This window comes from Cricetulus griseus, chromosome 3 (assembly GCF_003668045.3).
Source record: "Cricetulus griseus strain 17A/GY chromosome 3, alternate assembly CriGri-PICRH-1.0, whole genome shotgun sequence".
Taxonomy (NCBI): Eukaryota; Metazoa; Chordata; class Mammalia; order Rodentia; family Cricetidae; genus Cricetulus; species Cricetulus griseus.
In genome coordinates this window covers 127,044,706-127,064,655 of record NC_048596.1, presented here as the reverse complement: position 1 = coordinate 127,064,655, position 19,950 = coordinate 127,044,706, and positions in this window count along the sequence as shown.

Genomic DNA, 19,950 nt, shown 5'->3' with positions numbered 1-19,950 from the left:
ACATAGTTGAACAGATGTCTTTGTTGTATGAATGTGCTTCTTTTGGGTATATGCCTAGGAGTGGAATTGCTGGATCTTGTGGTAGACTCATTCCCATTTTCTTGAGGAGTCGCCATACTGATTTTCAAAGTGGCTGTATAAGTTGGCACTCCCACTAGCAGTGGAGAAGTGTTCCCCTTTCTCCACATCCTCTCCAGCATAAACTGTCATTGGTGTTTTTTATTTTAGCCATTATGACAGGAGTAAGGATGGTATCTCAGAGTTGCTTTGATTTGCATTTCCCTGATGGCTAAGGATGTTGAACACTTTCTTATGTGCCTTTCAGCCATTTTAGATTCCTCTATTGAGAATTGTCTATTTAGTTCTGTACCCCACTTTTTAATTGGATTGTTTGGTGTTTTGGAGACTAGCTTCTTGAGTTCTTTGTATATTTTGGAGATCAGTCCTCTGTCAGATATGGGGTTGGTGAATATCTTTTCCCAGTCTTGGGCTGCCATTTTGTCTTGCTGACTGTCTCCTTTGCCTTACAGAAGCTTCTCAGTTTCAGGAGGTCCTATTTATTAATTGTTGACCCCAGTGTCTGTGCTACAGGTGTAATGTTCAGGAAGTGGTCTCCTGTACCAACTAATTCAAGGGTATTTCCAACTTTGTCTTCTAGTAGGTTCAGTGTAGCTGGATTTATGTTGAGGTCTTTGATCCATTTTGACTTAAGTTTTGTGCAAGACAATAGCCTTGGGAATGGCTGCAGTCTTCTACATGTCTGCAACCAGTTATGCCAGCACCATTTTTTGAAGATGTTCTTAGTTCCTTCTAATAAATTTGGATTTTTTATCAAAAATCAGGTGTTTGTAGATGTGTGGGTTAATATCAGGGTTTTCAACTCTATTGCATTGGTCTACCTGTCTATTTTTGTGCCAATACCAAGCTGTTTTCAGGACTATAGCTCTGTAATAGAGCTTGAAGTCAGGGATGTTGATGTCTTCAGAAGTTCCTCTATTGTACAGGGTTGTTTTGGCTATCCTGGGTCTTTTGTTTCTCCATATAAAGTAGAGGATTGTTCTTTCAAGGTCAGTGAAGAATTGTGTTGGGATTTCAATAGGGATTGCATTGAATCTGTAGATTGCTCTGTGGTAAAGTACTTTAACCAAAAGCAATTTGAGATAGACAGATTTTTACATTAGCTTGTGGTTCTAAAGGGACAATGGCACATCATAGCAGGAAGTCATGTCACAAAGGCAGCAGCAGGAAGTTGGCTGAACACATTTTCATCCACACACAGAAGCACACAGAGAGAACAGGAGTGGGGTGGGGTAGGGGCATAAATCCTCAAAGCTTGCTCCAAGTGATGTGCTTCCTCCAGCCAACCTCCACCACATAAAGATTCCATAATCTCACCCCAAAGAGCACTACCAACTAAGAGTCAAGTATTCAGATAATGATCAGCTACATATTTCAATGACTCAAAATCAGTAGAACAGATTTATCCAATTGCAAGAAGAACTGGGACTTGAAATCTTTATTCCAGGTGCCCTGTGCCCATCACTTAGGGTCAGGTGGAAGCAGATACTTTCCCTCTGCGCCTTGTAGTTTCACAAGCACAGTCCATTTTGTGTCCAGCAGGGTTCAGCCAACATTTGAGACCTGCTGTTTCCCATTCATATACTGATTGTGTTAGCTTTGTACAGGAATTTTTCACTCAGCCCCATTTGCTAGACCTGGGTGATCTTCTGAAGTAACTGGCCTTGAGGCTTTCTGTCTGTCATATCTCTGGACAAATATACTTGGTTTGACATTCATAAATGTCAGAGCTGGTTGAGGCTCTTCATTCTCTCCAAAGTTCTCACATGTGATCTCTGAGCCCCTATGCTTTGGGCCAGGCCTGCCTGACAGACCAATCCAATCAACCAATTTTCTACAAGACTCAAATATTCCAAGCTCAAATAAAAAGCCAAAAGTTTGAGAATAGTACCAAACCAAGAGACCCAGGGTAGTCAGTTTTCCATCACTGTGACAAAACTTGAGATAAGCACCATGAGTGAGAAGAGGGTACATTTCAGCTCACTGTTTCAAAACTTTCTGTCTGTGAAGATTCAGCTCTGTGTCTTTGGCTTATATTATATTATGACTTTAGTTTGTGACAGTGGTAACCATTTTACCTTATGGGAGCAGGAGATGAGGACAGAAGAAAGAGCTGGAGTTCCACTATCTTTTAAGGGAAATGTCGTAATGATTCAACTCTCTCCCATTGGTCCCCACCTCTTAAAGATTCTACCACACTCCACAGACTGGGATAAAACCTCTACACTTGAACACTTAGGGATGTGGGGTTTTTTTGGGTTTTTTTTTTCAAATCATGGCATGTGTTTTTTCAAATCCCAGCAACATGTATCTATGAAGATTACAAACTATAATCCACTGATGGAATATATTAACAACATAAAGTTGCTAATTTGGAAAATAACTAACCATATATATAAGCATACAAAAGATCAAAAATACCACATAAAGATCAAAGACTATTATAAAACAGAATTCAGATTCCCCAGCCACTGTTGTATCCATTTTCCAACACCAATTAATCTAGTGTCTAACAGACAACCATTCCTGTTCACTCTGGATCTCTTCTTGTTCCAAAATTCAAGGAGACACCCAAGTACCATCATTCTGTCCCATAACTAAGGTTTTGTCATGAAGTAACTTCTGAGAACTGAGGGGAGTTCTGTTCCTATGATTGTAGTCAAACCTAGAAGTGGTAAGCAGAATGGTGCTGGAAAGGTCAATATTTCTATTCTCACAGTCTATGAATTTTCTATAGTGGCTGGCCCAGGAGAGTTGATGAATGTAATTAAAATACGGAGATTATCCTGCATTCTCTAGATGACCTAAAAAAATTACATGATCCTGTGAAATAAGAGACCTTCCTTTCTCCACTGGAGAAATTGATAAAAAGGGCAGAGCTGAGGAGAAATGACTGGAAGTGAAGAGAGACAGAAGATGTAGTTATGTGCACTGATTAGACCCAAGAGTGGCCCTCAGCACTGTCCCTTACAGCCACTGACTTCATGTAATGCTCAAAGGAGCTGAGGATGCTCATGCCAGGGGAAGCTCACACACTAAATTTTACAAAAGGTATGTGCATGAGGGTGTGGCTACTCCAAAAAGCTGGAGACACATTTTGAAGGCACTGTAGTCTTTGCTGGAGAGTTGAGACTGTCTTGAAATGACATTCTGTACATCCAGGATCCTATACTATGGGTTACTTCCTCCTCCGCTTTCTCCTCTTTTGCTCCTTACCCATCCTACTACCTGCTTGAGCTGTAGAGCCAATTTGTAAGAAAATTAAACTCTACTTATCTAGTACAGATTTAAGCTCAGCTGAATTCTGAAAAGACATTATCTATATAGTACCTGGCACTTACTAATGCCCATGAAGGTGCAAATGGTTTGTATATATTGTTTGTTCCTCTAAATAAATTTAAAACTAGTGGCACAGCTTCCAATAACTAATGAGTTCTCATCCCACTAGGTACAGAGTAGCAATGTCTACCTTTCTGATCTCCTGATTTGACACTGCCTAGACCAGCTTTGTGGGGAACCTCTCATATTCCTGCAGAATTTTTGTGTGAACAAACTGTCTATAAAATTGTGTGTGGGTGTATATGTCTGCAAGGTGTTAAGAAGTTTTTTATAGAAAAAAATCATCACCTCCAGTTCCAGGGGACCAATGTCAATGAAAAGTGTGGTTTGTTGCAAAAAGTAGTCAAAAAGTAAGTTTTTATAAATCTAGTAAAATTTAAATAGAATATAAATATGAGAGTCCACATGTCCCTACCATTCTAACTCCCAGGGCAGAACATGGTACCTGAAACAGAACATCAACTTCCTTCATCATCTTAGAACTAGTGACTTGATGAAAGTATACATATTCAGGTGCCTACACTACTGTGGGGTTCTGGGTAGCAGAAGAGACAGTCCTGGCTAATGTGGTCATGGAGAAGATGCTTGACAATGGCAACTCTGGCAGCATAGTTTCTTTCTCACAGAACTCTGGAAGTTTACATGGTGAGACAGCTATCCTTTTTGGCAGTCACTATAGCAAATCACTTCCCTTCCTTCTAGTTCTCTTCCCACAAATGTCACTTTCATCTAAATAGCAGAAATTGGGTCACTCCTTGGCACAAAATCTGTATCTTCTTCTGTTTCAAAATCAAGAGCCAAACATGTTACATTCACCTCCATTGACTATGCCTAACCATCAAAGAGGCCAAGAACTCTCAGCTCCAATGGGAACTCCAGTGGCTGACAGTAATTACTTCTGTAAAAAGAAACAAGAGTATGGCTGGATTTGTGACTGTCTATTAATACACCAAGATAGAGACAGGCTATCAATTGCAGTGTAGTCTTGGTTGTAGAGTCGAGGCAAACTTCTGTCCTATATACAGCTGCCTGCATGATTGCTATTTGGCTAGTGACTGTGGGGTCCAAGAACTGACAATACCTCTTGTTCCTAGTAATATTTTCTGAGAACGCCTCCATTTAAATGCAGTTGACTACCCCAGAAAAGTAGACATTGTTAAAAAATCTGATGCTGTGTATAGTTTTTGCAATCTTTGGCCTTTTGTAGGAACAATCTTGACATTAAGATTCTGAAAATGCAGTCAACACTCTCGTTGGTCTTATTCCATTTGCGTTCATTAGAGAGCTGTCTGGCAAGCTAAAAGGCACTAATGTATTCTCTTCTCTCCAAATACATCAAAGAAAGAATGAAAAGATCTTATGAGTAAAGTTTTCAAAGCTTTTTCTTTCTTTTTTTCTTTTTTTTAAGACTGACTAATGGAAATGACTACTATGTAGTCCATACATTATCCCTATATTTTTTTAAGGAAAATCCATTTGATGTATTGTAAAGAGTAACTTTTCAACTTCCAAGTACTTTAAATTCAGATGTTTTTGCAAGGTGATGCTTTTAAGGCAGGAAGTTTGTAGGAGGATATGGAATCTGCCTTAGTGCCAGGGAAGGGGACTTTGCTGAGCCTCTACTGAAAAAGTATGCCAATGTTCTTAACACTCAACACTAGTCACTATGACCATTCTTGCTTTCATTGTTTTCATGTGGCCAGTCTTTAAGCATGTCTGTTTCCATTTCTGGAAAGAATCTCTTATCCTGCTATCTTATAATCTGTCGAGATGGGAATCCACTGTGGTCTTTGCTACAGAGTCAACGCTAACTCGTCTGTTGTTTTCCTCTGAGATCCACTTCCAGGATGGAAGCCAGGTAGACTGGAGCTACAAAGACATATTTATATTCATAAATACTTTCTGCTGTTTGCCAAGGCCTTTATTGGTCCCTTCCTAACCTCTACGATGCATTTAAATATTGTCCATCTGTTATTTGGTTTTCAGTACCTGCCATCATCCTATGAACCACTGAAAGGTTGGTGGGGTCAAGTGGAGATGAGTGACCCAAAATGGCTCCATCTGCTGAAGATATGTACACTTCACACCTTGTATATCTCATACAGCAGACCCACAAAGGCCTTCAGAAATCATTTCTGTGTGGCTCTGGTGTTGCTTTGACCTTTCTCCTGTTTCTCCTGGTCCAGTCGGTGTTGTGATCCTGACAGATAAAGCATCTAAGATTTATGTTAACTTGTCATGACAAATTATCATGAACCCCACCTTAATCAATACCATTCTTATCTCACAAGTTAGATGTCCATATAGAATTGTCTCTCAGGCAAAAATTAAGATACCCAAGGGGTGGGCACTGAAGAAGAACTTCTGAAACTCAGTTTCCAGTGTACGATGTTGTTGGTACAACAGGACTCCATGTAGCTGAAAGATAGATCATCATTCCCCCTGCTTGGCCATTGACTGAGGACTTAAACCTTGGTCTAGTACCTGAGTGTAGAATACTTCATTGCCAATTCAACAATAATCTCCCACTTGGAATATTTCTAATGTCTCATTATGGTTCATCTTTCTGTCTCCAGTGGAGAAAGGAAGGTCTCTTATTTCACAGGATGATGTAATTTTTTTAGGTCATCTAGAGAATGCAGGATAATCTCCGTATTTTAATTACATTCATCAACTCTCCTGGGCCAGCCACTATAGAAAATTCATAGACTGTGAGAATAGAAATATTGACCTTTCCAGCACCATTCTGCTTACCACTTCTAGGTTTGACTACAATCATAGGAACAGAACTCCCCTCAGTTCTCAGAAGTTACTTCATGACAAAACCTTAGTTATGGGACAGAATGATGGTACTTGGGTGTCTCCTTGAATTTTGGAACAAGAAGAGATCCAGAGTGAACAGGAATGGTTGTCTATTAGACACTAGATTAATTGGTGTTGGGAAATGGATACAACAGTGGCTGGGGAATCTGAATTCTGTTTTATAATAGTCTTTGATCTTTATGTGGTATTTTTGATCTTTTGTATGCTTATATATATGGTTAGTTATTTTCCAAATTAGCAACTTTATGTTGTTAATATATTCATTTACTTACAAATAATTAAATTAACTGCCGTAAGTATGTAAATGTTAAAATTATAGTAAATATAAATGAAACTTCTTTGGCAAAATATAACTGTCGATAAAATATTAATAATAAATAGTAGATGTTCAATGATATACTTACAATGTTCAGACTTTGGAGTAAGTTGGTCATGACATTATTATGACTTTGGAAGCTACATGCTACCAACATGACTGAAAATAAGTCAGAGAAAATTTTTTGCCCTGCTTAAACAGAAAGGCAAATTGATATCATGGTTTTTTACTAAGCAATTTTCTAGAATGTGCCTCAAACATAGATGGAAATCTTACTTTCTTTCATAATTGCATCTACATTATTGTTCCCATGCTGTCTCAGACTCTGGGCCAAAGTCTGTTTCAAGGCAATCAGAAGGCAACCCCTGTTTGTCATAAGCCAGGGCTGTGATCCCCATAGATGTCAAAATCAATGATAAGAACTGAATCTGTGTATCTGAAGTTCTGCTTTGTTGCTCTCTTCCTATCTTAGGGACAGACCACCTTACACGTGGCTCTGCAGAAAATGTACAAAGTCATACTCTCTGGAGCCATGCACGTTCCACACTGTCTCCATGACTATTGGTAACTGAAAGGTAGGCATCCAAGCAAAACTTGGCCAAAACTGAGACTGTTACATGAATTGCAGAGTTCAGGGCATTCTCTATGCAGAAGCAGCAGTATCCTAGCTCTATCAAAGGTCTGGACTGCAGAACTGATAGATAGTTGTTTTTGCTGTGATCTTTGTTCCTGCTTGCTTCCCAAAGCCTACTCTGCCACCCATGGATGCAGAAACTTCTGGTATCATGCCCACACAGCTACTTCCTGCTTACCTTGACAGACTGGCTATAAATACATGTATTTATAACCAAACCCTACCTGATGCACCATTGGTTGTTTAGTCTCTTTCTGCTCGGCTCCTAAACTGACTGAGATGTATGAATAAATTAAGAATCCAAAACTCCATTAAAACACACTGTGATCTCTGGTTTCCCTTCAGACCCTCTAAGTATTTCAACTTTTAAAAAGCTGTAAATTCTGTTGGCCAATAGGGAAACAAGTTAGGCAGGACTAGGAGAGAAGGAGGATTCTGGGAAATGTAGGAAAGAGAAGAGTCGCCATGTGATCCTGGGGAAGGGAGAACACATGCTGCTGTCGTCCTCAATAAGTCTTTGTAAAATATCTAGATTACTGGTTATGGTTGATACTTAAGACAGAGGTAGCAAATAAGAAATCCTAGTCATTGGCCAGCAGCATTGTAATGAAAAAAAAAAAGAAAGAAAGAAAGAAAAAGAAAAAAACTGTGAATTAAAGCTGTAGAGATAGCTCAGTAATTACATGCCCATGGCTGCTCTTCTACAGAACTGGAGTTCAGCACCCAGGCTGCATTGACCGGCTCCCAACTGCCTATAACTCTAGATTGGGGAAATCTGATGGTTTCTTCTGACCACCATAAGCAAGCAAGCAAGCAAGCAAGCAAGCAAGCGTGCCCACGCATGCACGCACACACGCGCGTGCGCGCGCACACACTCTCACACACACTTCTTCAAAGTAAAAATTTTTTAAAGCTTTGAATTTAAAAAAAAAAAAAAAAAAGCCTTAAGGAGCTAGGAATAATTGCCTTCCTGTGACACCTGATGGCCACTGGTAAGAAAGATAAAGACAGTCATAACCAAACAAGAACCCAGAGGCATGACAACTCATCTGTAAATATCACTAGCAAGACAGGAAACTACACAACACAAACACACACACACACACACACACACACACACACACACACACACACACACACACACACAAAGTGGACACAGTCAAGCCAAAAGTTCTGGGAAATAGTGTCCATAGATCAGCAGACCCATCAGGCAAAGGAAAACATGATCTTTGCAAATAAAAATTTTCCTAAAACCCTTACATTACACCATTTTGGTTTTTCTGCTTGCAGACCTTTGTGGTTGTCTGTCTGTCTGTCTGTCTCTCTGTCTGTCTGTCTGTCTCTCTCTCTGTCTGTTTGTTTTTAAGTAGTGTTACATTCATTACTGGAGATATTATTGAAATGATAATGATTCATTTCAGATACTGTTCAGTGTTATTCTGGTGGGGGAGGTAGATGATAATAGATATTAGATAAATGATTGGTAAATACATATGTAGATAGCTGGTAGATATATGATTGAAAGACAATATGTGGTTGATAGACAGATAGAATGAATGATAATTGATTTAATAATATTTAAAAATAACCAGGTGAACTTAGTCTTTAGGAAATGAAAATGTGATATAAGAATGAACCTGTATATTCTGATAAGAGCAATGCCACTTTTTCTTCTTCCTTTCTTCCACAATCAGAAATAGTAAGTCAGTGTTGTCAAAATGAAAATAAAAGTAAAAAATCTTCACAATGTTTCTGTGTCCAGGCTGTTTTGGGCTGGGAACACCTTCCCTTGTTTCTCCTTAGAGGCTACATGCCCAAGAATGCAGCCTGTGGTCCAGTCTACAACCCAGGGCTACAGGGCCTTGATTCTTCCATAGCACTTGAAGCTAATATCTTCAGGGTTACGATAACCTGCATGTTTGTGGATGTAGTTCATCATCACTGTATAATAAACTGTATTATTAATAAGCCCTCCTATCGCCTTTGCCAAATTCCTGTTCTTGGTTGTAGACCATGAGGCTGCCTTTAGCCTCTAGTTTTTCCACTGTTCCCCTTAGTTCATGATTTTCCAATGGTTACTAAGCAGCAATTACTTCTTTCTTATTATATTTTTAATAAAAAATTTTTCATACAATACATTTTGAGCATATTTTCTCTTCCCCAAACTCATGCTAGATCCTCCCTGCCCAATTTTATCTTTTTTCCTATATTCTTTCTCTTTCTAAAAGAGGAAGTAAAAGTGAAAGCAAAAAAACAACAAAAATGAAAACAAACAAGCAAAAGACCAGTAAGACAAAAAATTGCAAAAATATTTGCAAAACAAAACAAAAATTCCACAAAAATGCCATTGAGTTCATTTTGTGTTGATAAACTACTTCTGGCATGGGGCCTACACTGGAGTATGGTTGATATGCCTACTGACACTTCATTGGAGCAAACTGATTTCCCCTTGGCCAAAGGGTATAAATTGAGAGAGTTTCTTTGTTAAGGGAGGGTCTCTGCTTCTACTTTTCCCTCTCAGTGCTGGGACTCCATCTATCTTGAACCTATATATGTCTTGTACATGCTGTCACAGTTAATATGAGTTCATGTGTATCAGTTTTATTGTATAAGCAAGACACTGTTTCCTTGGAGTCAACCATCACCTCTGGCTCTTACAATCTTTCTGCCTCCTCTTCTACATAGACCCCTTAGCCTTAAGAGCAGGATTTTGGTGAAGCCATCCCACTTATGATTCCGTGTTCCAATGTCTCAATCTCTGGGAATTTCCTAGTTATGAGCTTCTGTGTTAGTTCCCATCTACTAAGAAGATGCTTCTCTAATATGGGTTGAATGAGGCTATAATCTGTGGGTATAACAGTATGTCAATAGGAATCATTCTACTGCTGCATTCCTTTAGCAGAACAATAGTATTAGGTTTTCCCCTAGGCACACTGCCTACCTAGTTTCAAATTCTTGACCACATTACCAGTGTCAGGTATGTTTCATCTCTTGAAGTAAGCCTTAAATCCAACCAAATAGTGGTTGGTTGATCCCACAACATTTGTACCATTATTGCACCAGTATGTCTTAGTATATCTTGCAAGAAGGGCACACTTACAGGTTTCAGGTTTTGTATCTGGGTGCAATGATGATTACCTTTTTCCTCTGGTAGTGTGCAGAGTACCTTCCAGCTAGTCAGGAGGGGTAAAGCTTCTAGTTAGGCACCAGCTTGACTACTCCATATTTGATGATATATAACTGTTGTCTTCAGCAATAGGGCTTTACTCTCAGACTGTGGGGAGAACCAATAGTCTTGTCCATACTGTGTGATGTTTGGGGGTTCCAATTAAGCCCCTTTGGTCAACAACTCAACAAGATATATCCATTCCTGGCAATAGAGTTTTTCACTTGGTGGCATATGATATCTAGTTGGGAGATTATCTCCACTATTAATTGCTGATTCCATTTTTATTCTTTTAATAGATGTATATATTTTATGAAGCTTCTATAGTAGTAGGTTTTCATATGTTTTTTAAGTGTCCTTTAGTGTTAGTTGTGCAAACATTCCCTCATTTACCCTTCTATCCCATCACCCTCCTTCTATTCTAGTCTCCCTTTTATCTCTCCATGAAGCTATATTCTATTCCCCCTTCCTTGAGAGATACTCTCCTTCAACCCAGTCCTTTACTGGGAATCTAATCTCTGTGGTTATTCAAATTATAGCACACATTTTCAAAGTTTAAAAGCTAACATCCACATATAAGAGAAAATATACAATATTTTTCTTTTAGGGTCTTGGTTATTCCACCTGGGATGATTTTTCCCACCTTTGTCCACTTATTTGTGAATTTCATTTTTTGCAGCTAAATGATATTCCATCTATGAATGTGCAACATTGTCACTACCCACTCATCAGTTGATGAACATCCAGGCTGTTTCTGATTTATTGCTATAGTGAATAAACCAGCAATGAACATGGACGATCAAGTGTCTCTGTATTGGGATGCAAATTCCCTTGGGTACATGACCAAGAGTAGTATGGTTTGAAGTAGATCAATTTCTGACTTCCTAACTAATGCAAGCATAAATATTGAATCCTTGAGTGATGATGTAGGTGGTCTAAGCCATATTGGTAGAGACTTGGATTAGAATATGTTGCTTTAAGATTCCTACAGCCTGCCTGAGTATAAGTAGTGACAGGAATATACAAAAGGATCATGAAGTATGTTGTGAGCCAGGGCAATTCTTATCTCCATCTTGAGCACAAGAGAACAACAATGAAACATTTGGAGCTAGAGAATAGCATGATATAATCTATATTTTTATTGCTGTAACTCTATTATGAGAAGCAGATTATGTGAGTAAAGAATGGATGCCAAAACCTGTGAACTGATGTGTTGATTGCAGAAATGAAGACATGTAATTAGATTCCAGAGATGCTTAAGAGGTGAAGTTAAGAATGTGGTTATGATTTGAAGATGGGAAAATGAAAGAGAAGTTGTCAAGGATGACTTCCAGCTATTTGGATTGAGCAAGGCACTAGAAGAGTTATTATGTGTCATATATTGAAGAAGACAAGTTTGTTTAGCTTTGTTTTGTGTGAGAGATGTACTATAAATTATATTTTGAATGTGTTGAATTTTAGGTATCTTGGGACACACCCAGGTCAAGATGGAATGCAAGATATTAGTCATAACTAGTCTGTAGCAATAAATGGGTGATGATGCTGTAATGCTCATGGTGAAGTGTGAAGCTGCTGGTTTTCCTGCAGTATTTATTTTCTTTACTATCTTGTATAACAAAGTGAAATATATAGCCCCAAATCCCTCCCTCCTCACCCAATGCTGAGGTGAATTTACATATCCTTTCAATCAGGGTTGGCCACCTTAGCCAATGTAGCATTAGCAAATATGCTTTGAGCAAAGGTTTAAGATCTTACAATAGTCAGGCTCACCCCTTATGTTGATCTGGCAATTTGATCCCACATGCAGTAAGCCATAAAGCAGCTTTCTAGAGGGAGAAAACATATGTGAAGGTGGGTAAACCCAACACCGCACCTACCAATTAACCCAGAAATGTATGAGGATATTTATCTGCCCATGTCACATGATCACTCCCTACTTAGTAAAGCCAGTCACACCAGACCAAAGAAAGTAATGGTCAAAGTGACAGAGCACTGTGTTCTAAATGAAATGGATATTATTGGAATCATCCAATTAGGGAATCATTTGTTTCACAGAAAAACTAGCTAATGTTATCTCTGGTTTTCAGATAGGCATTTTTTCCTGACTCCCTTGCAGCTAAATCTGACCTTACGACCATATTTTCATATTTTGGTTGAGGAGATAAGAGTGTGGAAGAATCTGCATGGTTTTGTTGTTGTTGTTGTTAGAAAAACCTTCTGTTTTATCACTTCTCTGCCTTTGACTCCTGTATCTGTCATTGTGTGAAGTGGAACTTAGATATCACTGTGATTCACTAAATCAGGGACAAATTCCAGGAAGGCAACACTGAGCATAGGGGTAACCCTATTTCCATGAAGATTTCATGGAGCAGAATACCACATAACCCCTAGACTATCATCCTTTATATGAGAAAGAAATCCTATCCTGTATAAGCCATTGTTTCTAGTACCCCATTTATTTATGCATGAACTACCAGTCCATACTTTTTTTCCTGAGACAGTCTCTTAGTATAGCCCTGGATGTCCTGGAACTTACTGTGTCACTCTGTAGGCAAAGCTAGTCTCTGCAAATGTAAAAGCCCATCATCAAAACATTAGACACATGAAGCTAGATATACTTCAGTCCTTGACCTTGAACTTGAGCTTTCTAAATTTTTCTATCTTTTGTTCTTGTGGTTACATGTCTCTGTGACCAACCCCTGGCTGCTCTGGTCTTAAAACTCTTCCCTCATTCAAATAACAATAGGTGACTGATTATCTAGAAGGTGTTTAATTGTACAAACCAATTTCCTATTTATTAAGCTGTCTCACCTTGCTCAGCTATCAACAATGTTATGGCCATTCCAAGCATCTTAGCCTTAGACACTCACTGGTGCAATACCTTCAGAGTACAGGCACAAGCAGGCATAACTGCCAGAAATCAAAAGGCTTTGAACACTCATATTACATGCTATGTTAGCATGTAAGTGGTATTTTATTGCTTTGAAACGCATTCCCTATAGAGAAGTATTTTTAATTGTAAATTATTAAATCAAATCATTAGATGACAAGCTTCATTTTTAATGAAATTTTTTTAAAAAATGGATAGAACAGAGTAGAAACAATCATTGCATGAAGTATATTTGCTTTTCTACTATGGAATTATCTCAATTCATATAACATAAATAATCTTCAGGTCAATGTCTTTTTGTTTACTTTATGCTGAGGTCCAGGCTGTGTCAGCCCCATGCTGCAGGGACCATCTATTCCGGACTGATGTCTTTGGGGTTGTGTTCAGAACCAGCCGAACAGTCCCAGGTCTGACCCTGAGTCAGGGAGTGTGAAGCAGGGAAGTCCTAGCTACCCAGCAGAGTTAAGGACGAGATAGAGACATCTTGTCATCTTAGGAGGGCTCTCAGTCAATACTAGAGACCACAGTTTATTTCAGCATCATCTTAAATAACTTTCCGAAAGCAGGGGATAATAGCAGAAGACATCTATTATCATGTATAAAGGCTGACCAGGAAATACTTCCTTTAATCCTAGAGATAGTCGTAGAATGCATGTACTCAAGCCCTCAGACATTCCAAAAGGGTACATCTCACTAGCCTTCCAGCATGTTGCACTAGCCCTCAGGATGGGTGTGGGTCCACCCAGGGCCTAGGTCTTTTGTTACACAAACTAGGAGCCATTCTCCACTGTGGCCAGGCCATCTGGAGGTAACCAGCTGACATCTAAAAGACAATAGGAGATCTGAGCTCCTGGAATTGAACTGAGGCCTATTTCTGAAATATTATATTCTGGCCCTGACATCTTTAGACAATAATTTAAGGGGGAAACACAGCTTTAGAGAACATTTATCATTGTCCTCCATTTATTGCCTATCCCTCTACTCCACTTAACATCTTCCCTAATTTCATGGAACAACCAACATCCTTCATTGTTAATCTGTGGAGGTGTGACTATAGCTTGGACCCAGACAAGTAGTTTTTATACCATTAGAGCCAAAGAATTGGCCCAGGAAGGAAGACAGGAAGTTACTCAGTGATTCCCAACCAGCTCAATCTGTTAAGTAAAAGGATACATTGCTTTCCAGGAATTTGTGAAGCTGGAAAAGAGAGTCTATTTCAGCCTTTGCCTTGCTTTTTCCAGAGGCTGATGAATCTGTGGTGACTGGGGACATCATCATATGGAGACTAAGGCATAGCACGCCTATGGCTTGACCAGCCCCCCAAAAAATAGCACAAGTGGCCATTGCTGCCGTTATGTGATCTCTTGTATCCAGGCTTGCCTGAGACATACCATGACATTTTAGCCAAGTCCAACATACACAAAAACAAACCCCTTTTGTTTCTAATCAAGTTTGTTGTGTATTTGCATTGTTTATGTTAAAAGTCATCCCTACTGCACTGTCTCCTGAATATAATACAAACATTATTTTGAGAGAGAAAAATGGAAGCTTAGTGAAATTAAATAATTTCACCAGAATTATACAGTAACAGAATCTGAATTGGGTCTTCCAAGCATTCCAGGAATGCCCATGCTCCTCCATACACAGGTCTGACACAGGGAGAGCATTCATGGGCATCTTTGGTCTTCCAGACCAAAGCAGGAGCAAGTATTTCTTGTTCCTTCTAGCACCATTCAACCCCATGAAACAACCCAGGCACCCCAAAAATGGATTCCAAGCTTTAGTTCCCTCAGGAGTTTGAAGCCTATTAATAAGGCTGGATCCATAGGCTTCTATAGGGGACTTAGTTACAATAAGAAACAAACCGATATCTCTGGTCATTTGACTCTTTCTCTTCTTGAATCTCTATCTCCTTATATCTTTTCAGCTCTAAAGTTATATTTTTAAATGGCCAACCAATTATTTTCATCCCTAAAAGATTCTTCTGTATTATCGTTATTATATTTTTATTACTTAAAACAATTATTCTTTTTGTTATTGAAAACAAATCATAAATTTAAGTACATTTTGATCAAATACTTCCTCTCCCTCAAGTCCTTTTACATCCTCCCCTACCTCTACTCACCTAACTTTAAGTTCTTTCTCAAATAAACAAAGACGCAATTAAAAAAACAACCCCCCCCAAAAAACGAAATAAAACAATACCCAAAAAAAAAAAAACAGAAAGAAAAGAAATCAGACTGTAACCAAATAAAAGCATACAAAAAGCCATGGAGTTCATTATATGTTGAACATGAGGCCTATTCTGGAGTAGTTGATATACCCAGTGTTACTCTATTGTTGAAAACTGGTTTTTCCTCTCCTGGCAGGTATAAGTGACCATTCAGTAATTAACCTTTATCCCTTCACCCTAGTCAGTAGGTTTCTTTCATTCACTCATTCATTCATTCATTCATTCATTCATTCATTTTTAATATAACAAAATATAATAAGGGAAAACAAAAACAATCACATCAGAGTTGGACAAGGCAAACCAACAGAAGGAAAAGAGTCCAAGAGAAAGCACAAGAGTCAGAGACCTACTCACACACTCAGAACACACACAAAAACACTAAACTGGAAGCCATAAGACACACCCAGAGAATCAGGTGCAGACCCATGTAGGCCCTGTGCATGCTGCCTCAGTTTCCCTGAGTTCATATGAGCTTTGCTCATATTGATTTAGAAAGCCTTGATGTTTTGGTATCCTCCATCCCCTCTGGGTCTTACACTCTTTTCATCTTCTCTTCTTCAGGGTTTCCTGAGCCCTAAGGGGGGGTGGGGGGATTTGATAAAGGCATCACATTTAGGGCTAGTTACTGGAATCTCAAATGGCTGAAAGACATTTAAGGAATTGCTCAACATCCTTTGTCATCAGGGAAATGCAAATAAAAATGACTCAGAGTTACCATTTTATACCTGTCAGAATGGCTAAGATCAAAATCACTGATGATAGCCTATGTTAGAGAGGATTAGAGTAAAGGGGACACTCCTCCATTGCTGGTGGGAGTGCAAACTTGTACAGCAACTTTGAAAATCTGTATGGAGGCTTCTCAGAAAATTGGGAATCAATCTAGCTCAATACCCAGTAATACCACTCTTAGGCATATACCCAAAGGATGTTCAGTCTTACTACAGAGACTCGTGCTCAACTGTGTTCATAAAAGCATTATTCATGATAGCCAGGACCTGGAAGTAACCTAGATACCCATCAACCAAAGTATGTATAAAGAAAATGTGGTACATTTACACAATGGAGTATTACTCAGCTGTAAAAATCAATGACATCATAAAATTTGCAAACAAATGGATGGAACTAGAAAAAAACATTCTGAGTGAACTAACTCAGACCCAGAAAGACACATATGGTATATATTCACTCGTAAGTAGATATTAGATGTAAAGCAAAAGACAACCAGGCTACAATCTACACCCCAGAGAATCTACATAAAAAGGGGGGACCCCAAGAGGGACACATAGATCACCTTACAGGGGGGAATTATATGAGATCTCCTGAGTAAACTGGAGGTGGGAGGGCAGTAGAGGGGAGGGCATGGGGGTTGAGAACATGAGGGAATGGGACAGTCAAATTGGGGAAGGATCAGAATGGGAGAGCAATGAAAGAGATATCTTGATAGAGGGAGCAATTATGGGTTTAGGGAGAAGCCTGGTGCTAGAGAAACTCCCAGGAATTCACAAGGATGACCCCAGCTAAGATTCCTAGCAATAGTGGAGAGGGCGCTTGAACTGGCTTTCCCCTGTAATCAGACTGAGAACTGTCATCATAGAAACTTCATCCAATAACTGATGGAAACAGACACAGAGATCCACAGCCAAGCACCAGGCTGAGCTCAGGGAGTTCAGTCAAAAGAGAGCAGGGAGGGTTTATATGAGCAAGGGCGTCAAGACCATGCTGAGGAAACCCAGGGAGACAGCTGACCTGAACTAGATCCCCCTAATGTGGGTGACAGTTATGTAGCTTGGTCTGTTTGTGGGACCCCTGGGAGTTGGTCAGGATCTATCCCTGCTACATGAGCTGGCTTTTTGGAGTCCATTCCCTATGGTGGGATGCTTTGCTCAGCCTTGATGCAGGGAGGAGGGGCTTGGTCCTGACTCAATTTAAGGCCCAGGCTTTGTTGACTCCCCATGGGAGGTCTCACTCTTTCTGATGAGTGAATGTTGGGTGGGATGGGGAGGAGGTGGGAGAGAGCTGGATGAGGGGAGGGAGGGGGAACTGTGGTTGGTATGTAAAAAAAAAATTAAAGTTTTCTTATTCTGGACATTTCATGCCATTAAAGCAATAAAATTATGCACCATTTTGAGTCTTATTTCTTATCACAATGCTCCCAAATTAAATCATGAGCTAGCATTTTACAATAGTTCATCCTCTTTATAGGTGAATACTACTACTTTTTCTGGATATGCTACATTTTGTTCACTCACTTATCTCTCAATAGGTGGTTGGGTTGTTTCCATTTGGGACAATTGTGAGCACTTTTGCTACAAACATTCTTGTGTAAACATCCTTTTTCAATCCTTTGGCTATCTACACACTCTAGAATGCCAATGTTACCCAATATCTAAGATCATATTATTGAATATCTTCATTGTTTGGGTGCCAAAGCTATATATATACCTTTATTGGGTCATAGCTTACTAACATTTCACCCAGTCTGTATTTTGTCTTTATACTCTTTATAATGTCTTTTAAAATACCAAGAATTTTAATTTTTATAAGGTGTAATTATTTTTTCTCTAGTTTGTATGCCTTTGGTGTCATATATAATTTATGATAATAAATTTCATATACATATATGAAATCATGTCCAATCAAATGTCACAATGATTGATGTCTATTGTTTTCATGAGTTTCATAATTTTAGCTCTTACATTTAGAACTTTGATCATTTTCTGTTTATTCCCAAATATAGTGTGAGATGCAAACCAAGTCCATTCTTCTGCATGCAGATGCCTGTGGTTCCAGCATTGTTTAATTGGAAAGACTTTTCTTTTGTTATACTAGTAAGTTTTACTAAGTAGCTGCTACATGCTAAGCACTTTTCTAAGTTCTAGAGGTACCATAGTGTATAGCACAGACAAAAATCCCTTCCTATCTGGAGCCAAATCCCTGTAGGGTAGAGGGTGGCAGCAAGCAATAGTCAGAATATCACCAGCTAAATAGCCCACCACTCTGCCACACTGCTCAAAGTGATTGGCAAGTGTCACTCAAATGAGTGGACCAAATGGGATGTGTATCTTCTTTATTTGCATAAAAGACATCATGTGGTGCTTTTGAGAAAAACTATCCATTCCATGAAGCAAGAGTGTTGAAGCTTTGCCAATTTACCAAGACAAACACATGTTGTTGTAATGGTGCTTGTTCTAACCAACGCTGTGCCCACACATTTGTGCCTAGTACAAATGCCTCTGCTCTCATCCTCCTCCACTTTATCAGCTTGGGTCCCTAAAGGCTTTGCAGCAGAGTATTGCTCTACCTTAGAAATCCTTTATGCCAGCAACATCCCAAGCCGCAAATGCAAGCTGACATTTTCTAATCTCTGAGATGAACACAGTTCATGCTTTCATGTCCAACAGTAAAACAGTCTCCCTGCTTCTCTCTTGGGGCATAAGTGTCTCAGAAATTTACATCAAATCCTGAATGAACTTGTGTATGTCTCTCTCTCTCTCTCTCTCTCTCTCTCTCTCTCTCTCTCTCTCTCTTTCTCTCTGTGTGTGTGAGAGAGAGAGAGAGGGAGAGAGATTTCATTGGCACTTATCAATACTCTGAAAGGTTTGAAAGGTGCATTCACTCATTCAGACAGCTCAAGCTAATATTCATTAATTCAAATATTGAATTGCATTATATAGGCCAGGCACCATAAGAGATTGAGATGAATAGAATGTGATAATCTAGTCCTAAACACTCACCATACTATACCTTAGTAGGAAGGCTTCTAGCATCCAGCCAAAGGAACTACTTACTGCCCAGCCCTTCATTAACTCTAATACCTATCAAATGCTCTTTCATCTCTGAGGTACTGTGGTCTCCAGCAATCACAGAAACCATAAACCTTCTCTGTGTTCAGGGAATCCAAGTCCCATTACAAGTTGATAATTTACATCTAGACATGAACTATTGGTTGTGCCACCCTTGTTATTCCAAGGAGGATGGGTCCAAGGACTCTCTAGGGATCAAATTCCTGATATGAAGTGGTATAGAATTTGCATAAAACCTTTGCATATTGACTCATATGATTTATTGTGTGTATATGGATGAGTGCCTATGTATATGTATACATGTTCTTGAACCCATGTTAAAAAATCCAGAGATAACAGCAAGCACCTACAACCTCACTGCCCAGGGTGCAGGAGACATGAGGTTCCCTGAAGCTTGCCAGACTGTCTTGCCAAATCAGTAAGCTCCAAGTTCATTGAGAAACCATATCTGAAAAGATAATACAGAGACTGGTAGTGACCCAATACTACCCTCTGGTCTCCCATGCACAGGCACATATGTGCATGCACACATAAACATGGACACATACACACACAAACCCAAAAGAGGAAAGAAGGAAAGAAGGAAAGAAAGAAAGAAAGAAAGAAAGAAAGAAAGAAAGAAAGAAAGAAAGGGACTTACACATTTGCAGTGGAATATTTTTACATAA